General features: G+C 38.3%; 1 long non-coding RNA gene and 2 pseudogenes across 2 annotated transcripts in view; 2 read left to right on the forward strand and 1 right to left on the reverse strand.

Moving 5' to 3' along the window:
* The window catches only part of LOC116091973, a 59,538-nt gene that overhangs the window by 2,580 nt on the left and 31,916 nt on the right, over nucleotides 1-25,042 (reverse strand). The window contains exons 2-3 of the long non-coding RNA XR_004119131.1: nucleotides 9,104-9,196; nucleotides 1,726-1,863 (exon numbers count right to left, since the gene is read on the reverse strand). This is a non-coding gene — a long non-coding RNA (uncharacterized LOC116091973). The remainder of the gene's footprint in view (nucleotides 1-1,725; nucleotides 1,864-9,103; nucleotides 9,197-25,042) is intronic.
* Nucleotides 3,412-3,726, forward strand: LOC116091972 (annotated as a pseudogene).
* On the forward strand, nucleotides 12,638-13,182 carry LOC116091971 (annotated as a pseudogene). Its single transcript, XR_004119130.1, has one exon. The product of XR_004119130.1 is annotated as a peptidyl-prolyl cis-trans isomerase H pseudogene (transcript).

Here is a 25,042-nt window from a genome sequence, read left to right on the forward strand (position 1 = left end):
AGTTCTCAAAGTTGGCAATAGACAGAAGCCTACAGATATAAGAATCCAGCAAAGCCCAAACTCGATAAACAGTGAGAAATTACAATAAGCCTACTCTAGTCAAACTTATGAAATCAAAGACAAAGAAAAGAACTTGTAAAACTAATGAAATAGATAAAATAGCTTCCTGGGCAGGGAAATCTATTTGAATGACAATGAATTCCTTATCAAAACCCTTGGGCCAAAGTAAAGTGTCATATTTTTTTCAAACTGTGAAAATCAAAAAGTAGAACTGTCAACTAAGAATGTTCTATCCACAAAACATATCCTTCAGAAATACAGGGGAGCACAAGGCATTCTCAAATAAAGTATAATCAAGAGAATGGTCGATGACCTATTCTGAAGTAATAGATAAGGAAGTTCTCTATTAGAAAGAAAACATAATCCTTGAAACAACATGAAGGACATATATGCAAAAACATAGGTAAGTGTCATATCCCTTCCTCTTGTGGAAGTGCTCTCAAACAGTGCTTGGTGGCTATAGAAACATAACACTGCCTGACATGGCTGCAAACATTTGCAAGGAAACATTACATATTATAAAGTATAGACAGTAAAATGACATAAATAGAGATAAGATCTCTATATTTAGCTTAAATGTTAAATGACACCAATTAACAGTTATATAACAGAGTACCATGTCAGTTACTAAAAATTATTCTGTATGATGAGTGCTGTGGGGGTGCAACTTAGTGGTCAAATGCCTGCCTAGCATTCAGTACAAGAAGTTCCTAGTTTAATTCCTAGCATAAACGCACATACACACACACATACAAATATACACACACACTGATACACACACACACTCACATGCACACACACCGACATACACACACACTCACATGCACACACACCAACATACACACACGCTCACATGCATACATGCGCATACATACACACACAAAGAATACAAGTAAATTAAAATACATTTTAAAAATATGTTGATGTAATCCACAAGCAGACAGGGAAAAGAAAGCAGAGAAAGGAAAACAAATGAAAAGGGGATCAGTTTAAGCCCCCACACAGAAATAATTGCATTAAATATGTAAACAAAAATGCACATTACAGAAAAAAAATAAATAAACAAAAGTGGAAAACAATTGTCAGTAACTTCAAAATATAATGCAATGTTATACATATATGTATATATTCAATAAGACACTTCAAATATAAAATAAAGAAACAGAATTGAAAATAAAAGGATAGAAAAATTGTGCTGCTCAAAGCTGATCAAATTAAAAGAGAGGGAGTTGCATTGGTATTATATAAAGAAGACCAACTGGCATCATATAAAAGAGACTACAGAACACAGAACTAACCAGGCCACTGGAGAACACTATATATTGAGAAAAGAATCTTGACCCTGAAGATATAGCAAAACTTTGTCACATTCATTGTGAATTTTTTTATATAATTTTATTTTAATTGAAAATAGAGTTTTTTTAACAATATATTCTGATCATAGTTTCTCCTCCCAAGATCCTCCCCAGCCAATCAAATCCACATCTTTTCTTTATCTCTCTCTTTAGAAAACAAACAGGTAAGATATTCTTGAACTGACAAAATTAAGGAATCATAGAACAGATGCCTTTGGCGGGAACTAGGGAGATAGTAGAAAAAAAGAGTCTCATGGCTCTGGCTGTAAAAGTACACAGCAGATGTTGGCAGTGATGGAAATGTTCTTACCTTGAATGAGCCAAGGCTGGTTTTCATAATGCTGCTTAGATTTAGGAAAGTTAACATTATAAAAAGCTGAACGTGGAAGAAAGAGTTTTTCTCCTGAAAGAGCACAGCAATTGGTTATCCATCCTCAAATGGTCAGCCCTGAAAATATACATACAAGTAACATCACACAGACTGAGCATGTTGTATAAAAACTAAGTGATGAGTGCCTAAGGCCCATGTCAGACTCATCCACTAGTATAAATATAAAACCCTAGGTTCAAATACTAACAAATCTAATCAAAGAAACTTGGAAGTAACTAGCTCTACATCACAGCAGGGGTATTTGCTGACTGCAGAGAGTTTAGCTTTGGGATACTTTTTAAATAAGATCATTCCATTAAAATAATAAAATTTTACCATTGTAATAGCTTTCTAAATATGCATGCAATAAAATTGAAAGTCCATTTTTTTTAAAAGATAGAGAGTAAACTATTATTAATTATCAAATATGTGTAAGGTTTTTTTTTAATATTCTCAATCTCTGGAGTATAAGTGGCATTCATTAACTGAACATAGAAATAAACATTAAGGGTCATTTTGTTATCTTCACATTCAACTCTATTTAGTTTAGTTGGCTATATTTCTTTAAGGGAGAGGGAGAGAAGGAGGGAGGGAGGGAAGGAGAGAAGGAGGGAAGGAGGGAGGGAGGGAAGGAGGGAGGGAATTTATAGCTTAGTGAGGTTCAATTTTGGAAGCAGTCTCCGCTCTCAGTATTGTTTGGAAAAGAACCCCCAAGATTGTCACCTACACCTACATATACTCCAACATGAGTAAAAGATACAGAGACTTCAAACTGCACTTGCTATTGTAACAGGTTTTTGTGTTACCCTTGGTAAAGTAACTTAAATACAACACTCCTGAACTGCCAATGATAAAGAATGTCTATTCTATGTGAAAGAAGTAGAATCATATGTATGCTTTCCAAATTGAGCACACACAAAACAATAGCTCCATGACCCCTAGACTGAGTATAGATTTCCTTCTTGGTGGCTTACAGTACACGTTCAGACAGTAAAGTCTTCAAGAAGTTCTCTAGGTGAGAATTTTTATTCATCTCTGTTTTTCACAAACTTATTACAAGGGAGCAAATCCCTTAGTTAGCAGAACATTCATTCACCCACATGAGCATTCTACAGAAAACTGAAAGAAGCAAGGCATGAAGTTACATTAAAGTTTACATTTTAAAAAGCAAAATCATTTGCCATAGCACTGAAGATAAGATTTAGCTATAAATTTGCTTATATGATCTAAGCATATGTAAAAGTTTTATGTTAGAAGTAACAAAATATTGATAAGGGAAATCAAATAAAACTTAATTAGATAAATAAATATGCAAACAGATACAGGGAAATGGCAAAATGACTCAGCCAGTGAAAGTGCTTTTCCCAAAAAAACCTGAGTTTAGTCCATGGAATCCACATCAAGGTGGAAGGAGAGAACTGACACCTCAACATAGTACTCTGACAGCCACACGTGCACACGCACATCATACACATATGTACAAATGTATCCTAGTAGAAGTTAAAAACTTTTAGAAGAACTAAAACACAAAGATTCTATCACAACTTTATTTACTGTATAAAACAAACACTAGATAAAAACACACATGTGGCTTTTTGTCCTGTCTGCCATCGGAGAGCAGCAGCCATGCCCCTGCACTACCCCATGGCCATAGGCCTCAACAAGGGTCACAAGCTGAAGAACGTCAGCAAGTGAGATCCAGCTGACGCTGTGGGACCCTCCACCAAGCACACCAAGTTCATGTGGGACATGATCCGGGAGATGTGAGGCTTCACGCCCTGTGAGCGGTGTGGCATGCAGTTGCTCAAAGTGTCCAAGGACAAGCATGCGCTCAAGTTCATCAAGAAGAGGGTGGGCATGCCCATCCGTGCCAAGAGAAAGCAGGAGGAGCTGAGGAACGTCCTGGCAGCCATGAGGAAGGCAGTGGCCAAAAAGGATTGATGAACCCTCTCCCAATAAAAGAATGTTCCTACAAAAAAAAAAAGAAGAGGAGGAGGAGGGAGACGAGGAGGAGGAGGAGGAGGAGGAGGAAGAAGAAGAAGAAGAAGAAGAAGAAGAAGAAGAAGAAGAAGAAGAAGAAGAAGAAGAAAGAACACACATCTCCCAGCATCATGTGGGTAGAAAATTATTTGATTAATAATTGTATATTCAATACATATAAAAATAAATGTTTTCACATAGTACTGAATAATACCTGGAAAACTCATACATTTCTAGATAAAGTATGAAACTATGTATATGTATATGTATGTGTATGTGTATGTATATGTATATGTATATATATACAACCCAGTTCTTAAATAAACATAAAAAAGTATAACAAATATCAACAGCAGTTACCTACAGAAGCTGTGATCAGACAATTTGTCACTCTTCATAATTTGTAATATTTTAATCAAAATAATAAACATCATTTTCAAAAGATCCATGAAACAGAACAGCAGAACAGTTTCTTCCCTCTAAGAATTCTACTCTGTCCTTCAGGTAGCACATCATTATTCATAATAATGCTTATTGAGCAGGAATAATCTCTCTTCAGCATGAAACATTTTGTATTCAAGCAAAAATAATTGTAATACCTATTATTCTTAATAAGAAACTGTGCTCGTGTTGAATAATTTTACAAATACTTAATGTTAGCATGTAAAGGAGAATCTGACTTTGATAAAAAGCTGTGAAAGGCACCAAAATGCTAAGATCATTAATTAGCTATGGAGAAGAGAGAGACGGGAGGCTGGAAGCAAGGAGTTTGTTCTGAATATTCAGTGTCCATCTAACTAATGCAGGCAAGAAGTGGGTCTACATGTTTGCAATGCAGTAGATCCCAGCATCACCAGCACACTGACACTTGTGCAACTGTCAGACACCATCATGCAAGTGTGTATTCCAAGTGCCTTTATGCCCTCTGTCTGTCTTAGTTAGGGTTTCATTGTTGCAGAGAGACATTATGACCATGACAAATCTTATAAAAGAAAATACTTCAAGCATGGCAGCCTGAAGACAGACATGGCGCTGGAGAAGGAGCTGAGAGTTCTACATCCTGATCTGCAGGCTGCAGCAAAACTAGTTTGAGTTTCTGAGACCTCAAAGCCCATCCTCTAGTGACACACCTCCTCCACCAAAGCCACAGCTACTCCAACAAGGCCACACCTCCTAAAAGTGCCACTCTCTATGGGCCAAGAATTCAAATTATATCAATTCTGTAGTGTGGGCCTGTGTACCTGAGGCTTTCCACGGAGATCTCTGGCCTGGCCTGGTGTAAGAGTTCCGGCAAAGGGAAGCGGCAAAGGGAAGCGAGTGTGGGCAGAGAGGAGAATTCACTTTCACTGCTTCTGCCACTGCAGTTGGCCTCACCTCCCTCTCTGCCATGCCTTCCAGGTCACTCAGTTACTCTGAGCCGACCTGCACTGAGTGGGGTTGGGCTGGGCCAATGAGAGGCCCACTAGCCAGTGAGGAGTGCAGTGCAGCTTTAGGCTGCATTTCAGGAGAGCAGATCTCTTCTCAGGTGTTACAGCTCAACTCGGAAGTCGGAGTAGTTCTCGCACACCTTTAATTCCCTGGATAGGATTTATATACAGTTTTGGGGGTGATTCAGGGTTTGACAGTAAGTACTTCTCATTGGTTTGGACTGAGGATTGAGAGCTTGGGGAAACCTTATTTGCATGTAGGAAGGCTTGGTGCTGTTAATATGTGACCAATATCACACACCTCTCCTGGGGTGGGGGCATTGTGGGGGCTGTAACTGCAACAGGAGCCAGGGGCCCAGGAGGTGAGGTTGGACACCTTCTGTCCCATGCAGGTGAAAATTGGGTTCCAGACCTCCAGCTCAACCAGGACCAGGTTTCCTGCACAGCCTACAGCCCCACACTATGGAGTCATTCCTATTCAAACCAGCACACTGTCCCACAAGTCCCTTAAGCCCTGCAGCTGCCCAGGTTTTCCTCACAGAATCTTCTACTCAAAAAGGAAAGAAAAAAGAAAAAAAAATCTCCACTAAAACATGTGGCTAGGATGTTTTTCACTACATTATTTCCAAGACAGATGAGTGACAAGCCATATTTTTACTAAGAGTTTACTATTTCATCTGTTTGTCGTCAGTAACTTTAGAGTATACTACAATGCTGAAAGCCACTGGATGGAGAGGCAATTTCTCTTTAAGTAACTTGTCTCACATAGCCTCCAATTTATATATTGTTCTTCCTCTTTGTTGTTTTCAAATGTATCTTTTCATTTGCAGCGCTAATATATGCCATCATAAGTTGCTTTGTAATATATATTGTGTCTGATACTCTGTGGACAACAGATTTGTATTTCCTGTATCCAGAACAGGACAGCACAACAGAATGAATCTAGGCTATTCCGATGTCTGCTCTTCCTTCTCATATATATTCAAGTTCCATGCAGTTGTAAAATGGTCTTTTTGGATGTAACATTGTCCCTTTCTTCAGTGATCTTTTCAGCTCAGCTTCTAAAGAAAAGAAAAATGGACCCCTCCGAGCATATACTTGCATTTGAAACTCTTTTCTCCCATAAATATATGAGGAACAGTCATTATCATTATCAATTTATTGGATCACAGACTAATGCAGAGGGGGAAGTAGTCTTTCAATCATACTGAGGTTCCTGTCTTAGATCCACAGAGTATGTTTAATGACTCTGTGACATCATTTACCCTCTCCATGTCTCCATTTACTTTGATGCAATGAAAGTGTAAAACTGCCTTTCTCGTGGGATACAATGATGAACAAATGACATTAATTAACTACGCTCTGTAGCTGTTAACGTTTTTCACAATTATTTTTATTCTACTTTGATCTATTATCACTAAAAATTACTATCCCCATTGTTCCTAACAGAGGCCAAGAGACACTCACATAAGTCTTATCAACAAAGAGCAAAACAACGCCTCTCCATGGGCAAGCTATAAAAAATATACTTGGCTTTAAATTTTAAATTGTTCATTGACCTTTTTCAATCCTAGGCTGGAGGCAATCACGTTCTATTTCACAAAGGTCACTTATGACATAACCAGCATAAGGTTGGCTAAATATTTTCTTAATTCATTTCAAATGACTTTCACAACAGAATTAGCTAGAAATACAAACTGATGACTAAATATATACACTATGTGATATATTTATATATAATATAAATATGGCTTTTTACATGTCTATCAATATGGATATGTATATGGAAGATATAGACAAAGCTATAGAGGCACCTATAATATTCTATATCTGTGTGCCTCTAGACTATATATGTGTGCATACATGTAGGCATTTGTGCGTAGATGCATAAATGGCTAAATTAAGCATCATAGAGTCTTTTCTCTTTGACTATTAACTTATAAAAATACATTATATGCAGGTATAGATATTCATGGGCTAATATTCCATAAATTATTAATAAATTTACCAACATGACCTCATTTCCGTCATACTTAACTTTGACTAGGTACTAAATACAGATAAATAAAGTCAAATGTTCCCTCAAAGACAAGTACTTAGGAAAAAAACATAAAATTTACTGTAAAAGCATCAAATTTAACATATACACTATCCTCATAGTATAGTACATAAATATATAGTATATATTATAAATATTTGTGTTAGGTATCACTCTCTATTAAAGAAACAAATTGATAGTTTTCTGGACAATGATGATCCAGATTTCTCTATCTAGCTTTTGTGGTGTCAGTCTCAACTGACTATTATTTTTGTAACATGTGACCTCCACTTAGACATTATAATATACCAGCAGTCCTGGAGTAAGATGTGCTTTTAACATATTCACAACACTGGCTGTTTTAAATATTGTTGGAGGAAAGGAGTGGCGTGAGTTAAGTACCTAGTACAAAGTCTCGGGCATACTCCTGAGACAAAACTCTAGTTTGACCTTCTTTCTCATTCTACTACTCTAGTGAGTGAGTTCCCAGGCTCACGATTAATCAGATTTCATTTTCATCCTCAGAAACATTTGCAATTTGGAACACTTGGCAATAACACAACCCAAGGTGGATTTGATGAAGGTATTCCATAACCTAGGTAAATGTAATGACGGCACTATCCTGGGCTCAAGCACCAAAGGAACCTGAGATGGCCTCAGGACCAACTATGTCTTAATAGACTAATCACATGAAGATATGTTACCAAACTGGACAAAATCAATGGAAAATGCTAAAAAGCCACCCTGAAAATGAGAAAAACCACAACACTCTGAGTTCCGAATAGAGGTGAAGCAAAAATCAAAGAGAAGGCTCACCCCCATATCCTGAAGATGAGATGGGGCTCCAGAGGGAGCTTCTTGTCCATATTGATCAACTGGGTTCAACCTACCATCATCTCCTGTTAAGCAGTTGTACTACTAGCATTCTAGCTGATCATCATATATACTTGCCTTTCTACGATTCTGCACACAAGCAAATAGGGAAATGCCTTTAAAGCATGAATGTATGGATGTTACTCTTCAACCTACAACTCATGGAAAACTTTCTATGACTATCTGAAGGAAAATCCTGATTATGTGTTGTGGCAAATAAGGCATCACTTGATATGAACTTCTGCTAGATCTCAGATTTCTTTCAACTTTTCCACAGCTTCCTCTGCCCCACCTACCCTCATCTCTTTGTGCTTCAGCAGATTCTACAAGCCCCTCTTGATTTGGAGTCCTAGGACTTTCTAATCTCTCTGCATAAAATTTTCTTCTGCCAATTTCCTAAGTAATTGCTTTAGTTCTGAACAGAAAGGTCAATCTTCAGAGTGGCTTCTTGGGAAAAAAAATATATAAATTATATATATAATATATATATATATAAAATATATATATATAAATATATATATATATATATCTCCCCATGTCCTTCCTTAGATGTCAGCAATGTTCTTAGCATCAGACACATCTTTGTGTTTGTTTATTTTCTTTACTTCCTGACTAGAGTATGAGCTTTTTGAAAATATATTCTGCTTATTATCATCACTACAACATGTCTAAAATTCAACACAGCACCCAACACATACAAAATGTCCAATACATGTTGTGAATGAATGAACATATCAATATAATTCAGTGAACAATCAGCCAGTAGGGACAATCCAGACGTTCACAGCTAGCTTATAATGCAAGCCAAGTGGATTTAACAAATTGCAGGGTAGCACAATGAAGATAAAATTAAATCTAGCTAGGGTTAGAAAAGGGTCAGATCTTTCTCACATGTACAGACACTTGGACACACACCTGGGAGTTTAAATTAGGCTGAAACAGATAGATGAGATTTCAAAAGGAAGAGACACAGGAACCAGTCTGAGCCTAGCACAAATACCTGATTTTATAGTGCTCTGTGTGTTCCAGGAACAGCAAACAATCCTGGGAGAGTGCCATCTGTGAGCTGAATACAGGGAGCAGGAAATGGAGCCTAGGAAAAAGGGAGACCGATTTTAAGAGCTCTCAACTTAAAGAAGTGATGATGCTTTATGAGTTCAAAAAACAGACCAAACATGGCCTGGTGTGGTCCATGGCAGATTCTGCTCAGTGCTAGAGGTATAGAAATGGAATTCCCTATACCCATGTCCAGGAAGTGTGCATCAGAGTACAGGTTATACAAATGAATGTGCAATTTCACCTCTTCATCCCAAATCTCTATCCTGACCTGCATACTCTTTCTGAAACTTGGACTGACTATTTTATTCTCCAGAATAGCCCTTGGCTTGTGTTCTTGCCTATAAAATCTTTCTGGAAAACTCCCCTCTACTACCTAAACTCTTCACTCCTGTAGCCTGCTGTCCCTTATAGCATTAGGTGTAAGTTATATAGATTAAGGTCAATGGTTGATCTGAAAGGGGGAAAACTGGAGAGGGAAAGTCAATTTTCTTCAGAGTAAAGAGATTTTTTTAAGTCTAATCAAATTACTTCAGATACAATAAGAAAGACATCTCAATCCTATCTCCTATCCTGATGAATATTAATCTCCTAATGTTAAGCTAATTGAATGAGAAAGAAAATGCAAAAAGAAACACACCTGAAAATTTATCACAATGTTTTTTAAGTTAAAACATGTAAGAAATCTTTGTACAACCTGTGTAAAACTTCTTAAAACAAGTGTAAGGGCTCAACAGTATAATACAGTATTATATGTGTAATAAGATACAGTGTGGTATTGTGTAGAACAGTATTTATAAGTGTGTAGTTCTACCATCGGCACAAGTATTTGTGGTGTGCATTACTTGTGCTTGTATATGCTCATCAGTTTAATAATAGCCAAATGGAAAAGAATGTGTAACATGTTCTGCTCCCAGCCTACTGCAAATCCTCTCCAAGATGTCAAGATGTTAGTTCTGACAAGTTCAAATCATAATCATGATAATTAGTATTTGACACTTTACAGCCTCTTCACCAACAGTGCATGTTGTTCATTTGTCAACATATAGCTGCAGTATAGAAAATATTTATCACATGAACCACATTTTGAATCGTTTAGGAACATTTTGATAAGCTAAACACACTGAAGGGTGCTTCCATCACTGATTGTGGTTTTATTTTTTTTCTCTCTAAGCAATTTCTATTTCATTAAGATATGATTTTACAATCTTAATTCATTTAAAACTCCTTTTGCTTATTGAGTCCTTCCAAATTATTCTCTTATATGTAAGCAGAGTGTCACAAAATTGACTTGCTAACCTTAAAAGATTAAATGTGAATTGATAATTCCCACACAGACAAGATTCTGCCAGGTGTCCAGTTTTACATAATTGTTCTGTGGAAGATGCATTGTTCTTTTATATAAAAACTGTATGATCCCTGTGATACCATACAACCATCAATAAAGTCTTATGTTATATTTATCCAAACGTATGTTTTCTTGTGAGAGTTCAAAGCTAATCACCTTTCTGCTTTTTTATGTGAACATTTTGCCTTAGAATAATTTAATAAAGTCTCTTTTTCAGACAAACATGGGGTTCGAGTTTAAGAACCGATGGCACTTGTGTTGATTAGCCAGTTGAAGAAAACAAAACAAAACAATTATATACAGTAAGGAGGACTTCCATAACACCAAGTTAAAACCAGCTTTGTATATAAGAGTTTAATATTAGACTTTTAAAAACTTCACCAAGTTAAGTGGTTTCAGTGATCTAACTAGATAAGCCTGTTTATCAGGAGTTGTGAACCTCACTCAGTTTACCTCCTCTTGACAAAATTAAATAAATAAATAAACAAATAAAAGTAAAATAAAATAAATTTTAAAAGTAGGGGAAAGATTATGGAAGGGGTAATCAGGAGGGGGCAGTGAGTGGGATGTGAAGTGAATAAGCTAAAAAACAAAAACAAAAACAAAAACAAAACCAACCATAACCAGTACCCCAGTACCTAAAAAATTCTCCCTCTCAGTGACTTTAATGGTTCCTAGGTCAGATTTGTAACCATAGTTGACCTGGCCTTATGTAGATACCAATAAATACCTGCTCAGAGACACCTGGTGTTTCCCCACAATGCACAGTTAGAGATTACACAATAAGTACACCCTGGCACCCTGGGGTACTGAAATGCAATGACACTTGCATAGAGAGCAAAACAAAATAATCAGTGAAAGCATATATGATAAACATCCTTGGAGAAATGACATCACAGCATATTCTTGATGCTAGTTCTCCTCAAAACTGATTTCCAAGATGGAGACCTCAGACTTCTGAATCATTATTATGGTCTACAGGAATGAATACTTATGGATTAAAAATATTAAGAATGGTATACGCTTGTGAAAAAGTTTAACTGAATTGAAATACACAGGATGATTGGGTCACAGAAACATAAATCTATCTTTAAGCAAGGGTACCTGAGAAATGGCATATAATCAAAAGTCTACCGACAGTTCCACTTCTGACTAAACAACCTTAGAATAAAGAAACTTGCTGAAGTGTTGTAGTTGCATATCTGTACTGGAAATGGATTGAATTCTCCACCTCTTTGCATATACAGTCCTCCATTATAAACAATGAAGGAAAGGAGAGAAAGGTAAGGAGGAGGAACAAGAGAAGGGGCAGAAAGACTAAGAATAGAAACAGGAGAAGGAGCAGGAGGAGTAGGAAGAGGAGCAGGAAGAGGAGCAGGAAGAAGGGACAGGAAGAAGAAGAAAATGAACAGAAGAAGCAGAAGGAGGAACAGGAAGAGAAGCAGCTGGAGGAGAAGCAGAAGGAGGAGAAAACAGTAATAGCTGTAACTTTTGCAAGCTTTATTCCTTTTGATCCTCACAAATAAAAGTGCTATAGGTTATGGCTTTTACATTTCAGGGAGGCAAATCTGTAGAGCTGCTTGAAGGGTAGCATTCTTGACTCCACTCACCTCCTCAGAGTCCCAGTCTGTTGTTGGCAGTAGAATAGAGTTGGAAAAGATACATGATCAGGACTGGAGTGACAGATTGTCTAACCAGTGTTTGTCAACCTCTCTAATGCTGAAACCCTTAAATACAGTTCCTCACGTTGTGGTGACACCCAACTGTAATATTATTTTCATTGTTATTTCATAACTATATTTTGCTATGGTCATGAACTGTAGTATACACATCTCTATTTTCTGGTGGACTTAGACAGCCCCTATGAAAAACTCATTCAACCCCCAAAACGGGTTGCAACCCAAAGGTTGAAAATTACTGTTGCAAAACAATCTCAAGAAAAGTTCTAAGTACTTTTTACAATCAAAAGACATATATCCAATCCTTCTCCTGTTAGCCAGGGTAAAATCCAGGCACACAAGGTCTCTAATCTGGCATGAAAGATGGAAGAAGGTGTGAAGAAACAGAATACAGTTCATCTTTTAGTTGGTGGGGGATAAGAAACATAGTCACAACTTCCGGGTCAAAGCCATGACGGTGGCAAATTCAAGTCCAGTCAATCCAGTCGGCTTCTTTGATGTGAGCATTGGCGGCCAGGAAGTTGGTTGCATGAAGATCGAGCTCTTTGCAGAAGTGGTGCCTAAGACGGCAGAGAACTTTAGGCAATTCTGCACTGGAGAGTTCAGAAAAGATAGTGTTCTGATAGGATACAAAGTTAGCACGTTCCACAGGGTCATAAAGGATTTCATGATTCAGGGTGGAGATTTTGTTAATGGCGATGGTACTGGAGTGGCCAGTATTTACCGGGGTCTATTTGCAGATGAAAATTTTAAACTTAGACACTCAGCTCCAGGCCTGTTTTCCATGGCAAACAGTGGTCCCAGAACAAATGGCTGCCAGTTCTTTATCTCGTGTTCTAAGTGTGATTGGCTGGATGGAAAGCATGTAATGTTGGAAAAATCATTGATGGACTTCTAGTGATGAGGAAGATCGAGATTGTACCCACAGGCCCCAACAATAAGCCCAAACTTCCAGTGGTGATCTCACAGTGTGGAAAAATGTAATCTAGATAAGATGGAGCCAGGTCCTCTGCTGTTCTGGTGTGACATTCTCCCTTGAGTCTGCCAAGCTGGACTGGCCCCTGTGTTTGCTTCCCTGTCTCCACAGTATGCAATCCAGGACCTGGAAATATTACAGATTAGAACCAATAATCCTGTTTAAATTTTGAACTGTAAATAAAGGAATTTTGTTATGCAAAAAAGAAAGAAAGAGAGAAAGAAACATAGTCACAAACTCCTTATGCAGCTGTATGAGTTTCGAGCTCTTCAGTGTTCTATTTTTGTGGAACTCTTTTCTAAGGTCACGTTTTTGTTTAAAAATACTCAGGTATTAAAGTCTGTATTTCTGTGGCATTTATAAGCTATTATTCTCCAATGGAGATCATTAGAAAAGAGAGAGTCATCTACTTAAAGCTATTTAAACATATCTGTGTTTCCTCTAGACATCTCTAGTTGAGCATCCTTGCCAGTATCTAGTTACCAGTCTTGCTACACTCATTTCATTATCTTCTTCCTACATTCATGACCTATACAGGCCATCTCTGGAAAAATGGCATAGCCATGCCCACGCTCCCAAGAAACATGCCCATGCTCCCTGCTTAGTTTTTTTTTTCCCTTTCTCATCTGTACCTTACTTAGTTCCATTGATATTACTTCCATCACACACACACACACACCTTTGAACTAGCTCCACTGCTATTTTTCCATTTGCTACAGGTAATAAGGCCTGGAGTTTTACGGACTCTTCAGGAGACCCCAGGGATGCCTAGGTCTCAGCTCTTAAATACTATGTAATTAGCATTGGCTCCATGTGTTGTCCTGCAACCTTAACCAATCCACAATAGCTTCTGATAGGTGACCAAATCTCACACAACCTTACTCACTCACTTTTTCTCCTTTGAACACTCTGCATGAAGAACACTTTCCCTAACACATCTCTCTCTGGTCTGCTTTCTCATCCGTTCATGGATCCATCCTCAGATACCTAACCCCCCTTCTACACCCATGTTCCCCTTGTCAAGGTTACTGTCATTGCTATTACCATGGATCATTTCAGTTACAATTTCCATCCTGTTTTCCGGGTCTTCTCTTTAAAATGTATTTCTATTATGCCACTGCTACTGTTGCAACTTTATTATGTACATTTAACAATAAAGTCTAAAATTATTCCATTCCTTAATCCTTTACCTAAACAACATAAGAATGCCAAGCACATTTAAATGTAATTCCATTTAAGTTCTAGAGCCCACACTTGATCAATATCTTATCACTGTCATAAAAGTGAGTAAAATAGTTGAAAGTGAGCTTTTAAAGGGGAAAAAAGTATAGGTAACCATAAATAGAAACATGTTTTGTTGCTGCTTGTAGCAAGGTAGACACTTTTACACTTACTATTTCTTTAAGCATCAGGATCTCTGTGGTATGTGGATATCAGAGGGGAAGTTTAGGGGGAAATTACAAAGTCCTTAAGTAGAAGTGATGTTAGTCTAAAGCAAAGAGGACAAAAATATCAGACAAAGAAGATTACTAATGATTTCTGAAACATTAAAAAGTTACTAGAAACTCCCAGAGCCAGTGATGAACCCAAACCAGAGGATACTATCAATATTAAAGAAGAAAATGTTTGGATTTAGGGAAAGGAATCACTCAGCTTTTTTGAGTTATAACACTCTGTGTGCAAGGATATGCGACCTTCAGGGAGGGGATAGAAACTACTTCTTAAAACTTAGCATGCAGTTGTCTGCAAGATGAAGGATACACTATGTCCTCTCTGTTGAGTATTTCCAGTCCTGTGAGATAACGAGGTTATCTTGTATCATATATTTACATGATCTCCTAAAAAGCACAACATGTTCTATGCTTACTTAACATTCTCAAGTTCTTCTTAAGTAAATTATCACAGCACATTTAAACTTTCCAGTGGAATGCTCAACATCTTTCACCATTTTTGTGTCTGCAGCTAAACCCTCCTCAAATTCTTTGCAACTTCTAATAAATAGCATTAAAAAAAATACACATCTCTCCAATAAGGACTCAGGCAATGCCAAGTCAAAATAAGCAGATTACTCCATGGCTTCTGCATGTCATGCATCTATTAATACATCTTAGGATCATGTTCGCACTTTTAATAATAGCACGGGCTGCTGACTCACATGCAGGCAAGTTTCTACTTCCTTCTTACCTACATAATTATTCCCTTTCTTGTGTCAGCTTGGTTTGTTTTTATCTCAAGTCCCATCCTGTTTAGCTTGGCCACTTCTTTAGATTTTTCAAAGGTCCACTGAATTTTTACCCTGACTTCCATGCATCAATAACACCATCAAAATGAATATTTTCTTTTTTAAGAAATAGTTAAAGAGTACATAAGAGTTTAGAAACTCGTGTGATTCTTTGCAATCACACAGGAAGCTCTCTGTTAGGTGTGGGGGATAATCAGACTTGGTTTAGCTACTAATGCATTACACTCTCTCAGAGATGTGGATAAGAAGATAGAAAACCACAGGCAGTCAGCAGCAGTCAAAAGAGAGACTGGAGCAAAGAATCACAGGTCTAAATTTTGGGCCTCCATGCTACAATATCACCTGAACTCCATAGAGACAGATACAGAGGAGAGAAAAGAGAAAACAGTAAGAGTTAGTATAAATATATAAATCAGACCTGTAATCCTTATAACAAGCATGCAAGGTTGTTATGGATGGGGAGCTCAGCATGTACTAGGAAAGGTAAACTCATCTAAGGCTGCATATCTCTAGTTAATAAGTAACAGAATTAGATTCCAGTTCAGATCTATATGGCTCCAAAGTCCATACTTCAGATGCTGCTTTGAAATAAGCCCTGTGCTTCTGATATACTGACAGAAATGCCACATGGAAACAAATCTAAATTTTAGAAGTGAAAATATGCCTGATTCCTCTTCAGGTGCCATTGGGTCAAAGCTTGACATCCAACTAACCAAAATCATATCCCTGACTGTTCTGGTAATTTTCTGAGACCCTGGATTTAGGCTAATAGCTAACTATTTACACATCCAGGATTTAAATCTGTAACAATTCATCTATAATTTCTGGCCTTAAGATACATCTGCTTTTTTTAAATTTAGAGGAGTTTTGTCTTTGACAAAAAGAAAATCTACAGTTCACATTGCAAAGTACTCAACACTTTCGGAAGTAACTTAAGTGTCTATTTTGATAGTTTACTGATAATGTTTTCTGTCAGAAGAAGGTAATATTTAATGTGCATTCAGATAGGAAGAGGAAATAATCCATGAAAATCAGTGTACTGCATAGAATAGATGATATCTAAAATTGTATATTTGATTGTATCACTTTCATTCATCCATAGACTTAATGTTTAACTAAGTTCCTGTAGTCAGCCACTCTGAGAAAGTTCCCAAAGTGAGGGAACAAAAAAAAATAATGACATCTTAACTGGACATCAATTTTCTCATTTCTTCAAGTTCCTTAACTCCACGATTAATCAAATCACTAATAGTAAATCATATTTGGTTCCTAGAAGTGCCTTAGTAGATTTTAGTCTTGAAGAGTCCTAAAAACATCTGTTATCCAATATACATGAATATAGAATTGGATTTTGTGCAACTGCACTATTAAAACTTAATTCACAGCCAGGCAGTGGTGGCACAAGCCTTTAATCCCAGCACTTGGGAGGCAGAGGCAGGGGGATTTCTGAGTTGGAAGCCAGCCTGGTCTGCAGAGTGAGTTCCAGGACAGCCAGGGCTACACAGAGAAACCTTGTCTCGAAAAAAAAATTAATTCATATACCTACTGTAAACTAGCAACAAAACACCTGCATGTATTCAATCAAATGAGAATTTCCACGTGAGGACTATTTGTAAAGTTCAAAGAGAAATGATGTAAATGTCCAGCTACCATAGGGTAGATAAATTGTTCTGTCTTCACACAGTGGAGTTTAACAGTGTAATCGCAGTGCAGCAACAGACTTGGATTTCATAAGTCTAGGGAGGAGGAAAAGGAGGCAGATGCAAGAGTACAGAGCATGTGATCCTATCTGGAAAGCACAAAAGGGACAATATTCAACTTTTGTATTGGAAGTCAGAGTGTGCCCCACCCTTAAAGAGTAGCGGAAACAGAATAGAAAGGAAGTTTCTAAAGTGTTGCTAATATTCTATTTCTTAATTACAATAGTGGTCAGATCTATTCTGTCTTGAGAAAAATTAATTGACTTCATTTTCTATATGTATAGTATACTTCAATAAGAGTTGTTAAAGCCCCAAAAGGCTTGAAATTTTAAATAGCTAATTTTGGGAGAGATTAAAATGGACTGTATAAAATGTCACATGTGGGCGAGAAAAGTTTTGAGCAAGGATCTACATTCCAATCAATATGGACTAAAATGTCTGTTCCAAGATCCATGTGGGCTCCAGAGCTCATGAGATTTCATGCCTCCACACACAGGGCCCTTCGCTTTTGTTGTGTCTGAACCTCTCCAATCCACTTCTGGTCATAACTCCCTACTTCTGTTACAAGGCTATTCTTACCTCATAGGATGTGTCTCTGACCAAGGCTCCTTCCAAGTAGTTTCCAAGAAGTATCTTACCTGCAAAGCATCCCCTGTGACCCTATGATCCCTTTTGTCTTTCTCTCTGATGCTCTGACGCATGATTTCTCTCTTTGACACCTTCAGTTTACCTCACCCTCTTTGTGTCAAGTCAAAGTGGAGAACCAGAGCTGAGTGACAGACTTGGATCCAGTTGGTGGAGACAGCAGGTAAAGTTCACTTCTGTCCTCACTGGCCTGCTCAATGCACTGCACTCACTGTGCAGAACTGAGTGACTGACTTGGATCCAGAAATTACAGCTGCTTCCCATCAGCAGCCCTTTCCAAACATTCTTTCATCTTGGTAAATGATGGTTCAGAAGCCTTCAGCACAGTGTTTACTGAGAGTGATATATGTAGTGGGTCTTTGCTACTTTGTAGGTTCTTCTTTCAGACCCTTTCCTTCACCTCCCACCCCCAAACTCCTGCTCAGCAGTTTCAACTCCCAACACTAGATAGGAGAGAAACAAGGGGAGAGGGGAGAGAGGAATTAGGAAAATCCCTGAATCTAATTTCTTTCCTTTTGTTTCTTCTTTGACCACAGCTACTAACAAACCACAACCAATGTCCCTAAAGAACTAACAACCACCCCAAGCCTGGGACTCACTGGCTCCAGCCTTTATGTATCCTTCTGAAAAGTTCCCAGAATTCCAAACATCATACAATTGCAAAAAATGATCTGCAACTGACAAAACCATGCCATATATATAATCCCAATTTTTATACAACAAATAAGTCACAGCATAGCACCCAGGCCATCTAGCCCCAAAGCCCAATATAAAAATAGTTTCAGTACCTCAACTCTAACAAAAGGAAGAATGAAGGTGACATATAACAGGTGCTTGTTAATGTCAGAAACAGGCTGTTAAATAGCTTTTTGTAGCAGATCTTGGTCAGTCTTTACACAGCCTTGTCACATGGGTGTTATAATTATAATTATAAAGAACCAGAGTTAGTATAGTATCCTTAAACCACACATTATGGAGAAAGCAGAACAAGATCTCATAGCACCAGCCCGTGTTTTTGTATAAGCAGTAAATACTTTGAGCTTTACAAATCACATGAGGACTGTCATGTATGTTTCTGTTTCTCCATTTCACAGTTAGCTGATTGAATTTTACCGCCCTGGAAAAATGCAACATTTGCTCTGACCTTTGTGACTGGATCTGATCCAAAGATAGTGATTGACAGATTATTCACAGCCCCCTGCATTTTGAGACTAGGGGGAAATAGATAATAAGGCTCAGGCAGAAGACTTCAGTTAAATCCGAGTTCTATCACCTAATAGCTAACATTTTAGGAAGAGTTTAGAAAGTGATAGCCAATGCCGCAGATGTCTCACAAATAGTGACTTAGTCAGTCCTCGTGGGAACCCTGACAGATAGTTCTTCCTGTGTCCAATCACCAGATAAGAAAACTGAGGTCCAGAGTACTCATATAACTTTCTCAAATTTCACACAGCAAGAAATCAATAGAGCCAAGGCCACTGAGCTATAAATCCTATGGTTTTAAATATATGCTAATAATGATTAAGATAAATAGCAGGCTGTTTGGTGTGTTTGCACATCAAAGGGAATTGTATTAATTATTATCAATAAAATAATCCATTTATCCCTTCAGAGTAAGGCTTCCTAACAGGTTGCTATAACAGGACTGAAGCATCTACGCTACAATATGTTGAGTCTACACTTCTGTCAGTTTACTGGTATGCAAGATAGGCAGGGTGGCCATGTACTGGCAGAAGAAAACACTAGACTTTATAACAATTATTCTTAGTCAAGGGAGCTAACAGTCTCAATTGAGAGTCAAAGTATAAACAGGTAAAGAACTAAGCAGAAGTAGGCACCCATGAGGGATTGGTGCTGAGAACCACAATTAAAATTCACATGCGCAGGAACCTTGATGCCCTATATCTGCCCTGGGTAAACAAGATCACTGAGGGCTGGGCTGCAGTCATTGCATGAGTAGGAGTTGTTCTTTGCCCTGGGTGTGCACCAGCTGAAAGACAGGTTCATCTTCAAGGTAGAGGGAGTAAAGTTCGTGGCAGGCTTATAGAGACAAAAAGCAAACAAAAAATCCCTTAGATCTTTTAATTACATGAACCTTACACAAAATTCTTTAAAATTGGGCTGTTGGTAGAATGTTTAGCTCGTATGTGTGAAGCCCTGGGTTTGATCCCCAGCATCATATATGTAGGGTATGATGGTATTCCTAGCAGTGGGTAGTGACAGGAGGAGCTAGAGTATAAGATCATCCTTGACCAAATGAGACTTGCCTCAAAAAAAAATTCTTTAATTTCCAAAAGTGCTAAATTAGCATTAATGTCCTTATATAGTCCTGTTATTAACAGAGATGAAAATAGAAAAGTTTAAAAACATAGACATTCTGAGAACCTCTATGTGTGCTGTACTCTTGCCCTGGAATGCCCTTTCTGTTACCATCTTCTCTGCAGTCTTAATACACTCAACTCTTCCATACTTTTCACCTTTGTAAGCTTCCACAAAGCAGGCAATAAATCTGCTTAGCTCATCACAGAATCTTCAGAGTCCTTAGCACCGCTTTAATGATTATCCTCTAGGAATACATTTCGAGAATCAAGACATTAAAATATCTAAGTATTATTTTTCCCACCAGACTGGACGAGATCTCCCTGAAGCCGAAAAATATGTACTTCCAGTTATCTGGCAGTCTTAGGTAACAATACCAGGAAAATCACAAGACATGGGGATAAATAGAGTATCATCATGTTATTTATACCCAAATATGCCACAAGGCCTCCAGGACAGAAAAGGGGCTGTATAAATAACAAAAAAGGTTTTACTGGTAAACAAATAGCTAGAATTCCTCTTCCTTTCACACAGTGAGCACTATGCTTCTTCTGCCTGCCGATGGGGGAAAAAAAAAAAAAAAACAACTTACCAAAGTAACCAGTCCTGCTTTTCCCCTTCTGTTTTTTGACTACAGATGACTATGATTTACTAAGTCAACTACCTGGTTGGCATGCTCAGTGTCCACACTGCCTGTCACTACTCAAACAGCCAGGGCATCTTTAGCATTTGAAACACACAGAAAATAATCAATATAGAAAAAGAACAAATTAATCGAAAGTTATGTAATCTTATACCCTGAAAAGAACCTGATTAAATCATTTTCCTTTGCAGTTGTTTCTAATCTAGGATAGTGCAGGTGTTTACAATCTTTTGTGACTTGACCTCCAGTGACCCAAGGATAAAATTTTAATTGCTTATCAAATGTAATTTTATGGACGATGTAGAGATACTGTGAATGCATATAAACTCCTCTGAAATACAGAGTCTTTCAAAATGGGATTTTAGTTAGCTCGCTACTCTTTCTTTAGAGTTAATTGATTTTCTTGACATCTTTTTAGCCTGGCAAACTGCCTGCCTAAGTACTTTATCTGACCTTCAGGCTGCTTGCCAGGTATCGATCCTGTACCTACAATGGCTGTGTGCTACCAGCTTCTCCAACTTTGATAAGGGCTAATGTACTAGTGCAGGCAGACAGGAAGTCAATGGCCACAACATTTTTCTCATCCTCTTCTATCTTCTTTTCTTCTTATACAATAATTTAGGCTTTCTCAAAATCAGATCTTAAGCAAAGCAGATAGACATTAGGACCTAGTTTATATTTTTGAGACTTTGGCTATACATCTTAGAAGAGTTCTGTAGGCAACAATGAATAAAAAATGTTCACAAATATTTGGTTCTATGGTGAATTTAATAGTAGTATTACCTGATAGATTTTGAAAGGAAAACTAAAGTCATGACTTATGGAGATGCTCGGGAAAGATTCAGAGAAAATACATTGTGTAGAAGGAAGAGATAAGGTTAGCAAAGGGCATTGAAATTACGTCTTCAGTGAAATAGTCAAAGAAAATAAGATTTTCATGTCTTCTTGCAGCATAGCTTACAAATAGATGGCTTACAGACACACACACATACACACATACACACAAACACACACACACATGAGGGGGGTTAGGGAAGAGGGATTCCAACCCAAAGGCAATAATTCATACTTTACCAAAGAATGCACATTCATCCATGTATGACACTGTAAGCCATGTAAAAGATTATGGTATATTTGGGAGCAAAAACACACTTGGCTGTTGAGATTAGTATGAGTAGGTTTAATGTAACTGTGCTAAAATTTAGACTTGGGTTTAATGAACAATAAAATTTAGGAATTTCATCTAGACAAAATTGTTCTCTATGAAAGGATACCCCATTCCCTAGCCAAGGATGAAGCCTTTGTATGTGAGGGAGGACCTAAAAGTAAAATCATTGAAACAAGCTCTTTGAGAAACAGCACTTTGTTATGGTTAGATGTTGTTGTTGTTGTTGCTGTTGCTGCTGCTGTTGTTCTGAGGTTAATAGGACATAAGAATAGCTGATGCTCTAGTATAGATCTGGAACTAATATGTTTTCACTGTAACATCTAAGTTTAAAAAATAAAATAAAAAAACAGGAAACAGAAGAAACTAAAGACTTTACATTTGAAGCAAAATTATACTGAGTGGTGTCTAGTTAGCATTCTTTTCTAAAGAACACAGACACAGACACACACACAAAGAGAGAGAGACAGAGAGAGAGACACGGAGATTCCAACTTAATGGTAATAACTTATATTTTAACAAAGAATGCACAACCTTTGGCTACTCATCTGTATATGGCACTGTAAGCCATCTACACAATTTATATCCAAGAAACTGGTTAGAACTTAAGTAGATGGTGGTCCATGGGTAGGAAGAGACAAATGGTTCCTGGAGACTGGCCAGTGTAGAGGAAATGCAGAGGGTTCTGCAGAGCTTGTTGTTGAAGGAAGACAAACTGTGGGGTCCTGAGGATTAGTGGACGCAAACCCAGAGCAGCAGTGCCAAGGAAGAGAGTGCTTGGGTTATCTTAAGATCACATTCATTCTAATCAAACACCAGGAACTTTACAATAGTGAGATAATAAGTCGACTAGGTTTGACTTGCTCCTAAAACCATGGGAGCTGGGGGACACAGTGTCAGGCAGTCAGACAATAAGGGAAAGGAGCAACAATAAAGAAAAAAATCTAAGAGATGTACACAGAAAAAAAAGTCCCAATGTAGGCTGCACAAACTTTTGGACCAGGAAACTTCTGCAAATCCATAACTTCTCAGGACTTGCATTTTGAATAGAAAAGACCTGAGCGAGAGGAGATGACTGTACTGTATTGTTCTATGAATTATCAGCTAAATCAGTCTTGCTCTTATGATTGCATTAGTGTTTGTCTCCAGCAGCTGGAGGCAAAAACCTTGACAACAAAGGAGAGGAAATCAACTGAAATGTGGCAGAAAAAGTTTGAGCAAGTATGCTGGGGCAGGGGCATAAAGATTACAACATAGTAAAAGTTCTGAAAATACATTTTTGCCAGGAGGACCAGGAAGGATGGCCAGGAGCCCAAGAATGTGTGTGTGGCAAAGGAACAATTGCTGTCGCAGCAAGCCATGTGGATCCTGTGGATGAAAAATACTTCATTTACCTTTTCCATAAAAGGTAGGGAGGACGTGGTTTATAGTAATATTGGTGGGTTTGAAACTTTTGAAAACAAGAGATAAGCATAGAAAATAGTTCAATGACTAGCAAAATTGATTGACAAAATTGATAACAGAACCTTCCTCAGATCCCCTAGAAGGTCTTCTGTTCATACTAAGTGTATATTTGCCTTTTTGTACTGGAAAAGTAAAGATGGCAGAAACCTGCCAGGAGTTATGAAATCTCCACTCAAACTCAGAATGGTGCTTTCCTAAGAAGAAAGGAGCCAGATGGGTTAGCCTGGAAGCATTGTTTAGCCCTACTGGTATCTGAATGACAAAAAGAGAAGAGAGAGGGAGAGAGAGAGAGAAAGAAAGAGAGAGAGAGAGAAGAGAGGAAGGAGGGAAGGAGGGAAGGAGGAGGGAAAGAGGGAGAGAGGGAGAGAGAGTGCTTCTCCTAGATATGGTGGAAGAGAAGGTTTATTATAGATATGCAAGAGAGCATAGATTGCCAGATGCAGGGATATCTGGGAAAGTACAGCATGGGCATGATCAGACTATGCTTGGCCATGTTAGGAGAGAGGAGATGAACAGAGAATGGAAAGAGGCAAACCAGGTGCATCAGCCAGGAGGCCCAAAAGAGAGAGATGAAAAAAAATACCAAGTATGCAAATGGTTGGATTATATAGAGAAGGGCAGCTCAGACTCTGGGCTGGAGAATTTAGGGTAGGGAGCAAGGTATGCCATCCAGGACGGCCCTGAAGCATGCAAGGATAACCTGGCAGCCAGGTCCACTTTGATATGCCCTCCTCATCCATTTGTCCAAAGCTTGAAACCTAAGAGCATCCACTTCTAATAGCAAGGCATCACACTCAAATTCTCCATCTACAAGAGCTACTACTTACACTAGAAGTGAAAGAGTTAGGTAATACAGAAGAAAATGTTAATAAGATAGTAAAAGAGGAGAAAGTTCTCAGTTAGATAGCTCAGTCCACAGGAGAGCCCAGTCTCCAGAAAAATCATGGTGGGGAGCTCTTCTCCTAGAGGCACAAACCAGACACAAAGGAACCCAGAAAGAAGGTGGTCAGCAACTGGCCACCCCTGCTGTCCTCCTAGAGCAGGCCCCAAAACTTTCTACAACTCTGAAGACAATGACAGTCATCCCCAGCTCCTGGTAACCACTAGAGACACCATGTCCTCTCAGCCATGCTCCCATTCTCTGTATCCTTCATGATGTCCATCCAGCCTGCAGGCCAGGCCATTCTATACCCTAAACTCCTGCCAGGTGTCCTGTCAGGCAAAGATGGTTTATTCTAGGTCACGCTGGCAGCTGAGCCCAAGAGCCTACAGCCTGTGCCGTTAACCTTGCCAAGTTGAGCTGCATCTTTTTTTTTTCTTCAATCATTCCTAGAAATATCAATTCTGGAAAACTGTTTTCCCACATAAGGCTTTGGCAGCCAGTCCTCGGCAGTTACCTCATTCTTTCCTCCACTGCCATCTGAGAGAATATGCAGGAAAAACAGTGCACCTGTAGGCAGAACGGATGCACAGGGGGTGAAGGATTGGATACACTCTCCATCCTGACAGGCTCGCAGAAGGATGGTCTTCATGGAGTTCAAGACTGTAAGTACTGCCAGACACCCGAGACTTCACCTAGCCCAAATCCATCCCTTCTCTTACTGGGAAACTGGGCTGAAGGAAGTCTCCTCTGCAGGTTCTGGTTAAACATATTTGCAAATGGATGAACTGAATGAACAGGTAAATGAACTAGATGTGGAAG

The sequence above is a fragment of the Mastomys coucha genome, unplaced genomic scaffold (genome assembly GCF_008632895.1).
Source record: "Mastomys coucha isolate ucsf_1 unplaced genomic scaffold, UCSF_Mcou_1 pScaffold15, whole genome shotgun sequence".
Classification (NCBI taxonomy): Eukaryota; Metazoa; Chordata; class Mammalia; order Rodentia; family Muridae; genus Mastomys; species Mastomys coucha.